The 18,997-nt window shown below is 37.1% G+C and overlaps 1 protein-coding gene and 1 pseudogene across 12 annotated transcripts in view; one reads left to right on the forward strand and one right to left on the reverse strand.

Annotated features, from left to right (window-relative positions):
- LOC102018739 overlaps nt 1-330 on the forward strand; it is a 3,415-nt pseudogene extending 3,085 nt beyond the window's left edge.
- The window catches only part of Ppp6r3 (protein phosphatase 6, regulatory subunit 3), a 140,738-nt gene that overhangs the window by 109,764 nt on the left and 11,977 nt on the right, over nt 1-18,997 (reverse strand). The window lies entirely within an intron of this gene.

Genomic DNA, 18,997 nt, shown 5'->3' on the forward strand with positions numbered 1-18,997 from the left:
CCCAGCCCCCAGCCCCCGTCCCCGGGCCGCCAAGAAGCCCGAGAGGAATGTCAGTTCCATTCAAGGGGCAGCGGAGGAGGAGCCCAAGAGAAGACTGGTAAGGCTGTCTAAACCTGCTCCTGCAAAAATGGAAACAAAGCCAAAAAAGGCAGCGAGAAAGGATAAATCTTCAGACAAAAAAGTGCAGCAAAAGGGAAAAGGGGAACAAAGGGAAAACAGGTCAAAGTGGCTAATCAAGAAACCAAGTAAGATTCACCTGTGCAAAGGGAGAAACTTAAAAACAAAGAGAGTGCAGTCTCTGATGAAGGAGAAGAAGCCAAGTCTGATTAATTACACACTACATCTTATCAGTGGTCCCTGTCTCCCTTCTTGTACAATCCAAAGAAATATTTTATTCAACTATTTTGTAAATGTAAGTTTTTAGTTGCTCTAGAAACATTTTTTAAAAGGAGAGAATCCCATCTCAAAGAATTTTTTAAGTGTAAATGATTTTTTAGAGGTGAAATCATTTGGTGGTTTATTTTTTGATACAACCAGAAAATAGTGGGATATTGTGAGCTTAACATTCCATAGGTGGGGGTTAGTTTTATATCGGGCAATATAAAGCATACTAAATGGTAATCAGGAATCACAGTCATGTGTTTAATATGTGTTGGGTATTTTAAATGACTTGTATTCCCATGTTGTTCCCATGTTTTAGTACAACTGTTTCTTAAAGAAAATTACTTCCTGATTGTTGCCCTGTCAAAACTGTGTGCACTCTGTAAACCCTTTAGTCATGGTAGTCCAGTTTACCTAATTTTGTCAATAAGCCATGAAAGACATTTTGAGTATGAGGTATATACAATATGATATTGTGAATTGGTGGGACTTAAGTATCACTTTATTAGCATTTGAAGATACTGGTACTTAACCCTCTTACAGAAAATTTCCCACCAAATTTGAAGCTAGAAAGTCACTGGAATAACTGTAAAAAAAAAAAAATTACATGGTTTTCTACATTTCTGGTACACATATTAAGATTTCTGTACAAAATGAAATGTCTGTACTGATACTCAACACAATCAATAAAATCTCAAATATGGAAAAAATTAAAATGAGAGAAAAAAACTCTTGAAGAACTTCACTTCTAGCATAATAGAAAAGCCTTCAAAAATTCTTTCTTGGAAATTATGTTCTAGCTGGTATATATTCTTTTTTGTTTTACTGTTGGCTTCAGGCCACCACTGATGACCATTCAGTTTTCAATCTTTGCTATTACAAAGTGGGAGTTCCCAGAGGAGGAAATGCTGGGTAAAAGAAAATACATTTCTAATTAGGTACATATGGCTAAATAGCTCTCCATAGAGGTCATGCCTACCACACTTCCCAACAGCAACGTATGAATGCCTGTTTCCCCACACCCCTGTCAACAACATGTTTGCCTTTCTCTTATGAGTGAGGCTGGGCATTGTATGTTTAAGAGCCATTTATACTTCACTTTTCTGTCAAGTGTTTATATCCTTTGTCCATTTTTCTAGTGGGCTGGTCTCTCCTCAATGATTTGTAGTGGTTATTTAAAAATGAGAAAATGAGCCCTTTGTGTAATAGCATACCCTCTTCAGCTCATTCCAGTCTGGTATCTCTCTGTACCACTCAACTCAAACTGCTCTTTTCAAGTCACCAATGATCTCCAGATGGGGATAAATCTAAATGGAACTCTTCAGTCATTTTAACCTTGCTCCCAGCAGCATTCAATAGTCAACCCATAGACCCGCCTTATCAGAGGTTCTCCTCGTATTCTTTGATAGTGTATGCTCTCGTGTTCTCCTTGGCCACTTCTAATCTCTTTCCCTGAGGGAAGGGGGTTTCCATCTTTCCTTTCTCCTACTTAACTGATGATGTAGTTTTCTACAAAGCTCAGGCTATGGACACTCCGTATCACCTTCGCCCAAGTTGGCCACATTCACTGTAAGTAAATTTATCTTTATTTTATTTGCAATGTTTCCTCAGCAACTGAAACAAAGCCTGGGGAGAGTAAAAACAAGTTTATTTGCATAAATGAAGCTATTCTCATGGATTTTAAAAATAACTCAATAAACAGTTATGGTCCAAGTTTATAAAACCAATGAGACCATCTCTGCACGTCAGACATCTCCCCCTGAATGTGTCATAAGCACACTGTAATGACACCAAAACAGAGCTTTCACTTGCCATCATAAGTTGGCCATCCTACCACCCCCCGTCCATCTCAGTAAAGGGAACACCCCAGTTGTGAAAGACAGAAACTGAAGATTAGCCCCAGCTCCTCTTTGTCCTCCAAACCAATTTATTAACATCTTATCAATTCTACTTCTTATTTCCCTTCTCTCTATCTTCTGTCACTGCCTGGAGAACAAAGTTTTCTAATTCATTTTCCTTTATCTCTTTCTTGCTCTAAACTATTTTCTACTTCGGTTCTTGGTCAGAGTCCCCTGCTACTGCTACTCATGGAAATAATAATGATGTAACTGGCATGGTGGCACACACCTCCCAGCACTTGGGAGGCTGAGGCAGGAGGATCGCCATGAGTTTGAGGCTAGCCTGAGCTACACCATGAGTTCAAAGCTAGCCTGAACTACACAGTAAGAATCCGCACTTCCCAGAAGACAATGATAGTAATTCTGATTACTCCATCCTTCCAGTATGGCAGCCACACAAGGCTTCTAAACGCTTAAACATGGCTTGTTTGATCTGAGATGTGCTATGAATATAAAAATCCAGCACACAGCAGATTTCAAAGACTAAGGGTTTAAAAAAGTGAAACTATCTTGTTAATCTGTATCAATTACATGTTGAAGTTATTTTGTTTTTGTTTTGTCTTTTTGAAACAGGGTCTTGCTATGCAGTTCAGGCTGGCCTCAACCTCACTTTGTAGCCCAGGCTAGTCTCGAACTTGCAATGATCCTTCTGCCTCAGCCTCCCGAGTGCTGGAATTACAGGCATGCACCACCACACCTGGCTGAAATGTTTTTATGTATTGGGTTAAATAAAATATATAATTAAAATTAATTTTATCCCTTTTTAACTTTTTTCATGTGGGTTACACAGGTAGCTTGCATTATATTTGTCAGGGCATTTCACTGCAGGAATGTTCATCTTCTTAAAATATTTTATGACCAAAGTATAAGAAGCTCTATCTAAATCTGATACTGGACAGACACCCAAATGTTTGCTGATGAAATTACTGGCCAAATACTGGTGCCATGTACACATAGCTTAAAAACAAAACACTAAAAACTTAATTGTTATTTAAGTTGAATAATAATTTTAAGAAATGTATTTTATGTTCATGTTAATCACCCTGTCATTAGTTTTTCATCACAAACATTTCTGTTCAGATAGAGACAGGATGATTACAAATTCAAAGTGGCCAAAAAAGAACTTCAGAATTTTGAGTCATCAGCTCTTAAAATACTTGTCGGTCATCAGAACTCAAAGAACAGCCACAAGAGAAAAAAAGCTAGTAGACAGTACAAGGAGAAAACAAACAGACCACAAATACTAAAATCTAGTTATTAAGAGTTGGACTCATGCCAGGTGGTGGCACATGCCTGTAATCCCAGCACTCAGGAGGCGGAACCAGGAGGATCACTGGGAGTTCGAGGCCAGCCAGGGCTGCAAAATGAGCTCAAGGCCAGTTTGAACTGTATAGCAACTCAGTGATTCTCCTGCCTCAGCCTGTCTCAAAAGAGAGAGAGAGAGAGAGACAGAGAGAGACAGAGACAGAGACAGAGACACACACAGAGAGAGAGAGAGACAGACAGACAGAAAGAAAGAAAAGAAAAAAAAGAAAGAAAGGAAAGAAAGGAAGGAAGGAAGGAAGGAAGGAAGGAAGGAAGGAAGGAAAGAAAAGAAAAAAGAAAAGAAAAGAAGAGAAAAGAAAAAAGAAAAGAAAAGAAAAGAAAAGAAAAGAAAAGAAAAGAAAAGAAAAAAAAGAAAGAAAGAAGAAAGATCTGGACCCACAGTCACTGTGCCTTTTTTTCCCCCAGGTACCGGGAATTGAATTTACCACCTTGTGCTTGCTGGTCAGTGTGCCGCTGAGCTTAATCCCCAGCCCAGTCACTGTGCCTTGCATCACTTTAAATTACCAGAAAGGATGTGGTCTACTCAAAATGACAAGGCTCAGTTAATGAGTGCACTATCATCGCACAGAGAATAGAAAATGTGTTGTCATATGGCCTTAAAAATACAGACAAGCAATGATGTAAAAAGAACACTGCAAGGTAACAGTATGACACTTTAACATAGAAGAACTCAGATCTGGGTAAATTCCAATATGGTTTAGACTAGAAGCCCTTAAAATTTTTCAACTGGCTCCACAGTCTACCTCCAAAGAAAGAAAGATCCTAACCAAAGAATCCAGAACAGTTTTAAAACGTTCAAGACTCAATTACCAATGTACAAGAAAAAGAGGTTATGAAACACTGGGGAACACTACAGGACAATCCAAGTCTCCCACAAATAGTGGGGTGGGGTGAGGGGCAAAAATGGAGAAACCTACACAATAAAAAAAATTTGGATCCTGACTTGCTAAAATAAAAAAGTTACAGAAAATTCTATGATCTGAGACCACTATAAATAAAAGTTGTGATAGTTTTTTAATTGCTACAATTAAAAAATTTTTACAAAGTTATTGCTAAAAATATATATACTAATACATTTATAAAAGAAAAAACAATTATTTAGAGATTTTCTTCAAAACAATACGGACAAGGGGATGACCATAAGGGAAAAAATAGAACTTGCCTTCCTCAAAAGACATGATAATAACCCACAGAACAGGCAAAGATATTATCCATATCTATATCTGTATCTATATATCTGTCAAAAGATCTGTATTTAAAATAAAGACTCCTACTAAGTGCTGTGTCTTAAAGTATGTCCATAAATTCTCTGACACGCCTTTCAAAAAAGAGCCCATTCCCCTCTCCTTGGATGTCAAGTAGGCCTTTCGTATGTGGGTCTCCTCTACAAACAAAACATGGCAATACTGGATGGCATGTGACTTCCAAAGCAAGGTCATAAAAATGATAGCTTCTACAGTGCTCCTTCTCTTGAATCACTATCTCAGGGGAAGTCATGTATTGTCACGTACTAACATCAGGATACTCAGGCATCTCTCTGCCAAAGACCCAAGTGAGAAAAGGACTTGAGGCCTACCACTAACAACCAGAATTAACTTGCCAGGCATGTAAATGAGCTACCATGGAAAGCAGCTCCAGTTCCACCAAGCCTTTACAGGAATGATCATGCCAAAGTCAAAACCATCTTGTCAAACCACTCCCAAGTTCCTGACCCACAAAAAACTGTGAGATGATTAATGTTTATTGCTATTCAAGTCACTAGGTTCGGAATAATTTATTATGCAACAATAAGTAAAGCATTAATACAATAAAACAGACAATGCAACAGCAAAAGAGTTAAGTATATTCTTCCTAAAAAATGGGTACTCATATGACCAATAAAGTATGAAAAGATGCCAGGCATGACTGCATATGCCTATAATCCTACCATTCGGGAGACTGAGGCAGGAGGATCACAAGTTTGAGATCTGCGTGGACTACATAGTAGATTCAAGGCCAGCCTAAATTACATAGTTAGATCCTGTCTCAAAAAAACAAAGAACAAACAAAAAGTATGAAAAGGTGCTTGAATTCAATAGCACCGATTTAAATTGCCATAAAATATCACTATATAGCTATCAATGTGAATAAAATGTTAAAACAGTATAAAATACTGCAGAGGAACTTTCCATACATACTGGTCGAAGTGTAACTTGGTACAACCACTTTTGTAGATTCTGACAGTTTTTCAACACTAACTACATGCATACCCCTATAACCTAGCAATTTCACTCTTAGGTGTATTACCAATAGAAATGCATACACATGATCACCAAACTATACAAATTTTGATTATTCTGAATCATACTATTTGTAATAACTCAAAACCATCTAGCCAATGTCCACCAACAAGAGAATAATCTCATACAATGAAATTACATAGCAATAAGAACAATCAACAACTACAGGTAATGACATGGAAAAACCTCACAAACAATGCCAAGAGAAAGAAATCAGACCCAAGAGTATATGTTGTAGGATTCTATTTAAAGTACAAAATTGGGCAAAACTAATCAGATGTCAAAATACTGGTTGTCCTTGAGGGATAGGCATAACTAGAAATTACCCCTAGTTACACAAGGGGTAACTACTTCGGTGTTTTTCAGGTTGTGAAAATGTATTTGTACAAACGTATACATGCATATTTTTCTGTATTTGCATTGTATTTCCACAGAATTCTTAAAAAGTAACAATACAAGAGAAGAATGGGGAATGAGAATAAGTAGGCACAAGATTGACCCTGGTTATATTATTTGAACTGGGTAATTAAATGTTATCATACTGCTCCATGTTTGTGTATGTTCAAATTTCCTCCCTTAAATTAAAAAAGAAGTTTCAAAATTTAATATGAAACTAGCTGGAAATGCAGGTCAAAGTAAAATTATAAATCAGATAACTTCTGGTTATGGATATCAAAAGGTGTTCATTGCTATACATTTTTTGACCCAATTATTTTACTTCTCTGAATTTATCCTAAGGTGCTTATGCTGAGCATAAAGTTAAGTAACAATCAGAGTTCATAATAGAAAAAGAGAAAAAGTCCTAATATAGAGGACACAGGACACTGAGGGGAACACCACAGGAAAAAAAACCCAGTTTGTCCACAAATACATGATACCGTAATATCCAACAATGACTGTCTTATAATGTTCTTTTATCTACCCAAAGAAAGTCATTAAAAATGTCAAAACTCTTAGAAGAAAACAGTATTATAAGAAACTCCCAATAACAACACAACCCAATTTAAAAGTAGTCCAATAATCTGAACAGATACTTCTCCAAAGAGAGACAAATAGTCAATAAACATATGAAAAGAATTCAGCCATTTCCATCAGGGAAATGCAAATCAAACCACTTCAAACCCAGCATAATAAAAAAGACCCAAAATACTGTAACAAGTGTTGGCAAAGATATGGAGAGAAAGGAATTCTCACACACTGCTGATGAGTATGTAAAATAACATTTTAAGGATAGTCTGGCAGGTTCTCAAAAGGTTAAACATAGAGTTACCATATGTCCCAACAATTCTACTCATATATATACATATATATATATATATATGAAATAAAGAAATAAAAACATTCTGACCACAGAAAAACTTGCATACAAGTGTTCACAGCAACAATATTCATAAACGTCAAAAATTAAAACCACTCAACTATCCATAAACTGATAAATAAATAAACAGACAGCAGTATCTCCACACAATGGACATTACTTGGCAAAAGAAAATACTGATACATGCTACAATACAAATGAACCTTGAAAACAAAGCTAAAGTTAATAAGCTTGTCACAAATACTCAGACTAGGCAAATCTATAAAAAAAAGTATATTAGTGGTTGCTTAGAACTAAGAAGATGGGAGAGAAGTGCGGAATACTAAAGGGCATTACGTTTCTTTTTCAAGTAATGAAAATGTTCTAAGTGACATATGACAGTTAAATTCCATTAATGTACTAAAAAACAAACTGCTTTAAGCAGGTGAACTCTGATATGCAAATTATAGCTCAATGAAGTTGCTAAAAAGGTAGCAAAAAATTTTAAAGTGTCACGCGCCTGTGATCTCTACACTCTCAGATGAGGCAATAAGATCACTGAAAGTTCAAGGACAGTCTGGGTGACACAGTAAGTTCAAGGCCACCATGGGCTACATAGCAAGACCCTGTCTCAGAAAAATGAAAAGGAACAACAAAAAAGGAAGATGCTAAGATTTTTTTAAAGGATTTAACATCTGTACTTTACCAAAAGTATTCACACATTTTAATTTGAACCTCACCACAATCCCACATGGCAAATTGTATCATTTTTTACAAATAACAGTAACTGACCCAGATATCAGTTAGGCACTCGCTAATCCAGAATTCAGAAATGCCACTCTTCTTCCACCATGCTGTTCTCTACCAAACTGTTAAAAGTATACCTTATGTCACATGTGGAGCTATCATAACAGCACCTACTATCTAAAGAGGACCTAGTATGTGTCAAGCAGTTCTCAAATATTATCATGCCTGGCAATTCCTAGGCACTCAACTATTTGCTGAGTATATCTTATTTACTGCTTATGACTCCATATATAATTAAAGAAACTAAGAAATTCACCAATCTAATTATTATAGTAAATTTGTATAAAATTTGTTGTGGAAGCCTTGTTTTAAGTATGGTTCTCAAAGACAAGAGTGGAAGGAGTATAAAACACGTACAACAGAAGAACAATGATAAAGAACAGAAATAAAAACAAAAGAGGAAGTCCTTTTATTTTTTACTACATGTTTGCAGTACACATTTACATTCCTTCTGTGGAGGTGGATTATATGATCCAGCCATTTTAGGTATATACTCAAAAAAATGGAAAGCAGGGATATGTGTACATCCATGTTCATAGTAGCATTATCACAACAGCCAAAAAGATAAAGACAATGTAGTATCCACTGAAGGATGAATGAATGGCTAGGCAAGATGCAATATATATAAATACAATGGACTATAATACAGACTTAAACGGAACAACTGGGTATGCTGGCTCATCGTTGTAACCCCAACACTCTGAGAGGCTGAGAGAGGAGGAGGTTAGTTTAACATCTGAAAACCAATTGAGGGAATCCACCACACCAACAGGCTAGAGAAGAGTCACATAACTGTATCAGTAGATGCAGAGTCTATGGCATACCACCCTGAGCATGCCTGATCTCCTATGTCAACAGATGCACAGAAATCATATGACAAAATCCAATCAACATTTACAATAAAAACGCTAAGAAAACTAAGGATAGAGGAGCTGGGAATGCAGCTCAGTGGTGTCAGATTCCCTGCAAGGGGCGGGGAAGGCATGGGAAGCTGGTCAGAGAGACAGACACAAAGAGAGAGACAGGGACAGACATAGTCAAAACACCTAAGCAAGATACACAGGTGTAAGTAAGCATATGAAAACACGCTCAACATCATTAGGAAACTGCAAATTAAAACAGTAAGATGCCACTACACTTTCATTAAAAGGATCAAAATCCAAATCACACCACCATATACATACTGACAGTAATGTGCCACTTTGGAAACCTGTGGAGATATTTATAGCATTTGTATCCACAATGGTCAAAACCTGCAAGTAACCACAGTATCTTTCAGTAGGAAAATGAATAAATTTTGGTACATCCAGATAATGGATATTACTAGTGCTAAAAAGAAAGGAACTATCAAGCCATGAAAAGACATGAAAGAAATTTTAAGTGCGTATTATTAAGTGAAAGAAGACAATCTAAAAGATACATACTGTATGATTCCAACTACATGGCATTCTAGAAAAGACAAACTACAGGGACAGTTCAAAGATCAGTGGCTGGCAAAGACTTAGGGGAGGGCAGAATGAATAGGTGGGACACAGGAATTCTAAGGCCATGTAACTACTCTGTAAGATACAATAGTGGATACATTTCATAACATTTCTAAAAACTCACGGGACCAACAATAGCAAGAGTGACCCTAAGATTTCAATGCAAATGCATCATTCTCACATTGCTTGCTAGCAGGGAAGGTTGTATGTGTGGGGACAAAAGGTACAACGTAATTCTGTACTTTTCCTTAATTCTGCTATGAACCTAAAACTGCTCAATGAGATAGTTTTCTTTGAAAATGGTTAATATGTAGCCAGGCATGGTGGCACACACCTCTAATCCCAGTATTCTGGGACACTAAGGCAAGATAACAAGTCTGAGCCCAAACCGGGCAATTCAGTTTTGAGACCTTAAAACAAAAAATAAAGTGATGAGGATATAGCTCAGTGTTAAGGCTCTGAGTTCAACCCCTAGTACTACCATAAAAAGTTTCTGTATGTTTTACCACAATTTGCTAAATTGGTCATTTGCAGCAGTACTTAAAATTGATGTCATATCTTATTTCAATAGGAGAGAGATAAAATGCCTTCAAAGTTTTCTTCTCATCAGGGCCAGATATTTAGCTCTGTGGCGCAGTTCCTGCCTGGCAAGCATGAGGTCCTGAGTTTGATTCTCAGTACCCGCTGCCAAAAAATTTTCTTTCCACTGTTTAGTTATATTTTATTTATTTTTTTTTTTTTTTTGTTTTTTTGGTTTTTTTGGTTTTTCTCCGGTACCGGGAACCGAACTCACGACCTTGCGCTTGCGAGGCAGGCGCTTTTGCCGCTGAGCTAAATCCCCAGCCCCCTAGTTATATTTTATATGCAAAGACAGAAAGCAAAAGAACCCAGCTTGTAACTTAGTATTTTACTTACTTATGCACTAAACAATATTCTAAAACAAAGCACTTTATTATACCAAATTAAAATTAAATTGTGATAACCAAGAGAAAAAAATTGAACTGAAAGAAAAAATTCCTACTGATATGGGGAAAAGCTATAATGTAAACCCTCAGTATGTAGCAATTAAAAAAGAGGTAGACCTATCTATTTATCTATCTATAGTATGAGAGTCTGGGAAAAAGAATAAGAAAAAAATTATACAATACTGCAGTGCTATTTTTATGAAACACACATATTCACCACTATATTTTTTCTACAGAAGCACACATAAATATGCAAGTAAACAGAAAGAAATCAAGAAGGCCAATACAAAACTAGTGAAAGCCAAATACAAAACGGGACTCGGAGAAGGTGATCAGAAGGGATTTTGGCCTTCTCTACAATTTTTGCTCCAAAATAAAATTATCACAAATAATTTTTTAAAAGCTAAAACTGGCTAGCCCAAACAGAAAGGTGGCAGTGAAATTTTAAAATTCACAATATTCCACAATTCTATTTAAGATTTCAAAGTCAAAGCCAGAAAGAGCCCATAAGCTATTATTCATTAACTAAGGTTGGTCTTTCTACCAAACCTGTCACAGCTTATTATTTCTACTTTACAGCACCTGGAAAAACAAACAAAAAAGTCACGATTTCAAATTACCTGATACATTTTTTTTTTGAGAAGAGGTGAACTGAATTATTATTTCTATTTTACGTATGAAGAAACTGGAGCCAAGAAAGGTGAGATGTTTCAATTCAGTTTTAAAGAACCCTTTCTCTTTACTATGCTAGATTGTCTCCCTTCCTCAGGCTGCTCCTCTGCTTCCTTTCGCTTTGCTTTGCTTTTTGAGACAGGGTTCAGGCTGGCCTTGAACTCACTATGTAGCCCAGGCTGGCCTCAAACTCAGTGATTCTCCTGCCTCAGCCTCCAGAGAACTGGGATTACAGGGATATGACACTACACTGGGCTACTGCTGCTTCATCTTTTAAAATGAGGATGCAGGGGGCTGGGGATTTAGCTCAGCGGCAAAAGCGCCTGCCTGGCAAGCGCAAGGTCGTGAGTTCGGTTCCCGGTACCTGAGAAAAACCAAAACCAAAAAATAATAAATAAATAAAATGAGGATGCAAAATTTGTTTTAAAAAGGAATAAAACAAACAATTAAAAAAGGATGAAGGTCCCACACTCATCTTGGTGGAATAAAGAGTTAAAATTAACACACACAAAGAATCAAACACAATCCAAAAATGGGCATCTGAGATGCATACACACTTCTCAGATGAAGAAATACAAACAACAAATAAATATTTGAAAAAATGTTCAACATCACTGGTCATTTGAGAAATACAAATTAAAACAACTCTGAGATCCCGTCTCACCCCGGAAAGCATGGCTATTATCAAGAAATTAACCAGTAACAAATGCTAGAGAAGCTATGGGGAAAAAGAAACCCTTCTTCACTGTTGGTGGGAGTGCAGATTGGTGCAACCCCTGTGGAAATCAGTGTGCAGATTCCTCAAAAACCTAGGATTAAAGGTCCCATTTGACCCAGCTATTCCCCTGCTATCTTCCCAGAAAATTAAAAACATTGTACCACAGCGATAATATGTGCACCCATGCTTATAGCAGCTCAATTTGTAACAGCTAGACCTTGGAAACAACCCAAATACCCATCAACTGAGGAATGGATAAAAAAGATGTGGTCTTTTTATACCATGGAGTACTACACAACTATAAATAAGGATAAACTGGAGACTTTTATAGGTAAATGGATGCAACTCAAGACCATACTCATAAGTGAAATAAATCAGACTCACATGTGTAAACATCGTATTGTCTCCCTAGTGTGAGAAGCTGAAAGAGTACGTAAGATCCAAAATGTAAAACAGGTATTGTGAAAAGGGAAGAAACTGCTCAAAAGAAGAGAAACTGGGATGGGGAAAGCAGAAAAGAAAGAAAAGCAAAAAATATCTATATCTATATATACACATACACACACACATACAAGGTAGTTAAGATGGGTATACTACTAATTTCTCTTAATTCATTGAAAAGAAAGTTTTGTGCTAATATTGTCTCGACAATTAAATGCCTGTATCTTGTAGTCTGAGTAACTAACTTAAAGATAACAATATGCAATGTATTAATCATGGTTACTCTATTATCTTATTTTGAAATTTTATTTTTCTCTTTAAAATAATTTTTTTAAAAAAAAAACAAGTACAAGTGACAACTCAGTAGCACACACAACTAAAATGGAGAAGAGACGTTTATCCCTGTCCAAAAGGTTAGTACTTGATCATGGGAAGCCTGAAGGTTCACAGTAACCATGAAACACTTAAGTAGTAACTGATACCAAGTTTGGAAAACTAGTCCTGACAATATAATAGCAGGAACTGTCACTCAACGTTTTCTGGGGATAGGCATGAGAACGTCCAATATTGTTTTAAGTCTCACAGCAATTCTGCTAAACCAGATCTCTCTCTAATCTATGTCCCCTACATCCTTTCTCATCCTTTTCTCATCACCCTGGAAGACTATCAAAGCTTTGCTTTTTCAAGTTAATGAAAACAAGCATTTCTTATGGATTTCAAACTCTTGGTCCTCAATGGAAATATCTAAGATAGGATACAATGCAGCTGTTAACTGTGCTTCTGGAATCACAGCACTGTTCCTGCCGGCAACAATGCCCACCCCTATCCTTGCCTTCCTCAAGGAGGGGTATGGCTGAAGTCAGGCAGCAGCTAAACACACAGGGTCTGCACAGTGTCACAAAATGACAATACTATCCTCAGTCTATATGCCTTTAGGTCCCTCAGTGTACTATTGCTCCTGATTCCCTCTCTTCTTTTTTTTCTTTTATTTTGGCACAAGGAATTGAACTCAGGACCTTGTGCTTGCCAGGAAGGCTCTGTGCCACTGAGCTACAAAATTCTCTCTTTTGAATTTGTTAGTCAAAGTAAAAAAACAAAAAAATTTTTAAAAATTTTTTAAAAAGATAGGGGTTGGTAGTAGGGATCCCAGGCCCTTTGCGTTGTGCTACATCCCAGCCTGCACTCCCCATCTTTTTGAGACAAAGTCTTGTGAGCTGTCCAAACTCGACTCCAACTGGTGACCTTCTTTTTTTAGGAGAGAAAAGAAAGATAAACATAATAATGAGACCAAGTTTCACAGAAGGTTAGTAGGACAGTTGTAATAGTTGATACGCTGTGTATTGTCCTCATAGCAGTTATTCAGACTAGAATAGACAGGCAGATATCTTGTCTATACCATATTAGCACAGAACTTGCTTTTTAATGAACTAAGAGAAACTAGCTATGCAACTACCTAAACTATCTTGTGTATACACATATTTTTTCATTTTTTCCTTTCTTCCTCCCCCCTTCCCCATCACAGTCTGTCCTTTTTTTTGGTCTTTTTGAGACAGGTTCTCCATATACAGTTCAGGCTGATCTTGAACTCACTTTGTAGCCTAGGCAGGCCTCAAACTTGCAATGATCCTCCTGCCTCAACCTCCAGAGTGCTGGGATTACAGACTTGCGCCACCACCCCCAGCCTGTCTTTTCTTTTGAACAGTTTCTTCCCAATTCACAATTCTTTTGCCTAAGCCTCAGAATGTGCACCACCATGGCCAGCTTTTTTTCTTTCTTGCTTTTCACAGTATTGGGGATCAAACCTAGGGCCTCATACATTCTGGGAAAGCATTCTACCACACCCCACTTAAGGTAAGACTTTTATGGTAAAGAAATAATTTCTAAACAGGCTCTTCTCTCCCTTAGGAAATGTTAAACTCTACTCTTTCCTTTCAAGATAGATTTGGTCCGTAACCTATTTTGCTTCATATTCTTTTTCTAGATCGTTTCTGGTGTTCTTTACACGATAGAGTCACATAAAGATCACACTGACATTTTCCATCAATCAAAAGATCCCATTTCAAAACAAGAGTTATCTTTGAAATCTTTCCTATTTCTGGATATAAAAATGAGTTAATTAATACGAAAGAGTAGAAAATCTAAGGCTAAACATGGTGGCACACACCTGTACTCCCAGCACTGGGGAGGCTGAGGCAGGAGAAGGATTGCCATGAGTTTGAGGCCAGCCTGGGCTACCCAGTGAGTTCAAGGCCAACCTGAACTATACAGTGACACCCTGTCTCAAAAAATAAAATAAAATAAAATAAAAAAAGAGTAGAAAAAAAAAATTCCTCACCAACACTAGAAAAATCCATATTGGGGGGAAGGGGGTCAGATATGCTAGCTCTTAACAAAATGAAAATCCTCTATTATAATTTTTAAAGTTATTCAAATAATGATACTTACTCAAAATATGTATTTAGTACTTGCTATCTGATCAGCAAGACTCCAAAGGAGTAATCCAAACTGGCATGTAACACCAGTAACCTAAAATAAAAGACTAAACAATCCACCAGCCTGGCTAAAGAGCAATTTAGCACAAAATACCTTAATACCCTGGATTAGAAGCCTGGCTGCTTGGGAGACTGAGGCAGGAGAATCACAAGTTTGAGCCCAGCCTGGGTTACTTTGGGACTTAGCAGCATCCCTCGAAATAAAAAACAAAAAGGTGAGGATGCAGCTCAGTAGAAAGGCCCTGGATTCAGTGCCCAATGAACCACTCTCCACATCCACATGAAAATACCACTAAAGGAACATGGAAGATGAAGTGAAAGTCCAAGACCATTCTAAATAGTACAAGAGCCAGGCATGGTGGTGCATGCCTGTAATCCCAGCACTCGGGAGGCTGAGGCAGGAGGATCCTTGCGAGTTCGAGACCAGTCTGGGCCACAAAGTGAGCTCAAGGCCAGCCTGAACTGCAGAGCAAGACCCTGTCTCAAAAAAGACAAAAATAAATAAATAAAAAATAAATAGTACAAGAAAGTGGTAACTGAAAAAAAGCAAGTGAGACATCAAAGTAACTATGGCTAATATTTTTTTACACCGAGAAAATTTACAATTCCTCAGACAGAGGAAGCCTAAGAAATAATTCTTTACAAAAATAATTCTTAGTAAAACTGAAGAATGTGGGGCTTAAAAAAGGAAAACAGAAGTGAGGGATTATTTACAGAAGAACCGCCAACAACTAACTTCTAGGTGACGTCAATAGCAACAACAGAAAAAGGTAGAAAGAGCTGTCAAATGCTTAAGGAAAACAATCATCAATCCAAAATGAGGTATTAGGCAAGACTATCTTTCAAGAAAGACAATATAAAAATGCCTATTTATGTGGGATCTGAAGATCAGCAACATGAAAATTAGGTAATATAAGAATACAAATTGGGAAGGTATGTCAGAATATTCTAAGATGCTTTAAGCTCTACATTAAATATGAAATGTCTAAGATTACCAACAATGTATATAATTTCTTTGTGGGGGAAAAATTTCCACAATAAAGTAAAGAAAAAGAATAGAAAAAAATGAGCCAAGTTACAGGGTGCAAGATAAGAAAGTAGAAATAAACCAACTCTTTCATCATAATGGAAATACATTAACTCATCAATTTAGAGTCAATTTATAAGCCCCAATCTAGCTATGCACTTTCAAAAGGCTCACTGGCAATATTGAAGTCACAAAAAGCTTGAAAGTAAAGGGTCAGAAAAAGGTACATCATGCGCACACTATTAAAACTCACTTGGCATACTGATGCAGTATCTTTACAAAATATATAGAATGATAATCTGTGGGAGTTACCAGCAATTTAAAATTCTAAACTTACACATGCAAAGCAAAAACTGAGAACTACCAGAAATTAACTATTCCTCCATTATACAAAGTATTTTAACAAACTCCTACCCCCATAACTGATAGAAAAAACAGATAAAACTAACTAAGAATATTAGCGTGAATGTAAATTCAGTTAATGAATGTATTATTGCTATTGGACATAGAAAACTGTCACCAAGAATTAAAAAAAAAATTCTTTTAAACACACATGGAAAGTCAGGCGTGGTGATGCACGCCTGTAATCCCAGCACTCGGGAAGCTGACGCAGGAGGACTGTTCTAAGTTCGGGCCAGCCTGGGCTACAAAGTGAGCTCAAGGCCAGCATGAACTGCACAGCAGAGATCCTGTCTCAAAAAGACAAAACAAACTCACAAACAAACACACATGGAATACTGATAGAAATTTGTCATAAACCAGCCACCATAAAAATGCTTCAAAAGCCGGGTATGGTTGTGCATGCCTGTAATCCCAACACTTGGGAGGCTGAGGCAAGAGGATCGCGTGAATTTAAGGGCAGCCTCAGCTACAAAGTGCATTCACGGCCGGCCTAAAAATTAAAGAGTGAAACCTTGCCCCCGCCACCAAAAAAAAGGGGGACAACAATAGTTCATTTTATTAAACTAGAATAATTACAGTAAAACTCACCAAGGTTAAAGTTACAAAACAAAAAAAGTTACAGAACAATCTAACCAGTAAACACAGATAAAGCATGTCAAAACTGAGAAACAAAGGATTTATTAAACAAAAAAAAGTAAGTCATTATCAAGTGGGTAAATCACCAAAAGCAAGTCGTAAGTTAATTTTTATCATCCTTATTTTTGTTGTTATTGTTGGTTTTTTTGAGAAAGGGTCTTGCTATGTAGCCCAGGCTGTTCTCAAAATTGCAGTGATCTGCCTGCCTCAGCCTCCTGAGATTATAGGCATGCACCACAACACTAGGCTTCTTCCTTACTTGTCAAAAAAAAAAGTACCACACATTTAATGGTGAAAGAAAAGCACTTCCCTGAAAACTGCTGAAAATGACACCCAGAATTACCAAGTATATGTGCCACTGGAAGGCTGTCCTAAGCCAGTGGTGGCAAACCTATGGCACACGTGCCACAGTGGGCTGTTTGTATCACTGAAAGCTCTAAAAGGTTCACCATCATTGTCCTAGTCAGTGCAGTAAGAATAGAGTAAGATCCTTTACGATGAAAGGATTACAAATATAATAGTCATTACAGATATTCCTCTTTGAACAACCTACTTGTTTAATGAACATTTGGATTTACAACCAAGGTGCACTGTTTGGGCCTACAACTGGCCAATAGAACTTAAAACCCACCTCTGTTCTACACAGTTCTGTTTATAGAGCCTCAACGTCTTTTCTTGTACAGTATACTTTGTTGTTGGTTTTCTTTTTTTTGTCCTTTTCTTTCTGTCTTTTCTTCCGGTACCAGGAATCGAACTCACAACCTAGCGCTTGCCAGGAAGGTGCTTTGCCACTGAGCTAAATCCTCAGCCCCTGTACAGTATACTTGGCTTATACAGGACTGCCATTTTTGTTGATTATATTGTACATTACACGTAAATAAAAGCAAAGCCGTGAAGCTAGAGTTTCCTTTGACCATTTCTTTGTTCTGAATACTGCAATGTACATACTATATACAATTCCTCATTTAGTGACCAATTCATTTAACAACCTTGTCTTAGGACTGTGACTCAGTTATTAAACAAGGAATACTGGGTGTTTAAAGATGAGATGATTATTACCTACGTAAAAATCCTCAGGAGAGAGCCCACAGGCCATTTATTAATTTGGAGAAGTTACAACAGGTTAGAGCTATATATAAAAACTGACTGCATTTCCATTACCAGCCAATAATGGCAAGTGCTAGGTCCTGAGTTCAATTCCCTGTACCAAAAAACAAACAAAGAAAAAACTAGCAAATAGAATTTTTTATTTTAAAAACATCACTTACAATAGCAACAGAAACTATGATGTACCTAAGGAATAAATCTAACGAAAGATGTACAAGATTTGTAAGGACAAAAAGCATAAAACTGGCCAGGTATGGTGGCGCATGCCTGTAATCCCACCACTTGGGAGGCTGAGGTGGGAGGATCGCTATTCGAGGCCAGCCTGGGCTACATAAGCGAGTTCAAGGCCAGCCTGCAGTACACAGCAAGACCCTGTCTCAAAAAAAAAAAAAAAAGTTTCCTTAACATCTACATGGGTTGTATGAGGTCTAAAAATTGACAGCCCAGGGGCTGGGGATTTAGCTCAGCGGCAAAGCGCCTGCCTGGCAAGCGCAAGGTCGTGAGTTCGAAAATTGACAGCCTTTTTTGTCCTTACATTCTACACTTTCCATAAACATCTACTTGTTTAGAGCTCACAAATACAGCAGAAAGACAAGTCAAAAACTGGAAAAAGATATTCATCACAGATAAGAGCATTAATCAGAACATATAAAAATTCCTACAAATAAGAAAAACCAACCAATGTAAGGTAAAAAAAGATAAACTGACATTTCACAAAAGCAGAAATCCAAATGGCCAAGGAAAATACAAAAAGATGTTAAACTTTACTAATAATCAGAACAGCATTAAACCTGGGCACAAGTAATAAAAATGGACAAAGGATTTGAATACCTTTTCTCCAAAGAAGATTACATATAGTCAATAAACTATTAAAAGGATAATTACAGTCTGATAGGCAAATAGCCAATAACATATTTAAAAGATGCTCAACATTAGTCATCAGGTAAACATACATCAAAATTACAACAAAATATTTGTTAACAGTATTAACACTATTAACACTGTTAACAAGGCTGTAGTATGGTTACACAAAGAAAACAAAAAAGAACAGAAAATAAGTGCGGA

This window comes from Chinchilla lanigera, unplaced genomic scaffold (assembly GCF_000276665.1).
Source record: "Chinchilla lanigera isolate Chin_1 unplaced genomic scaffold, ChiLan1.0 scaffold00021, whole genome shotgun sequence".
Classification (NCBI taxonomy): Eukaryota; Metazoa; Chordata; class Mammalia; order Rodentia; family Chinchillidae; genus Chinchilla; species Chinchilla lanigera.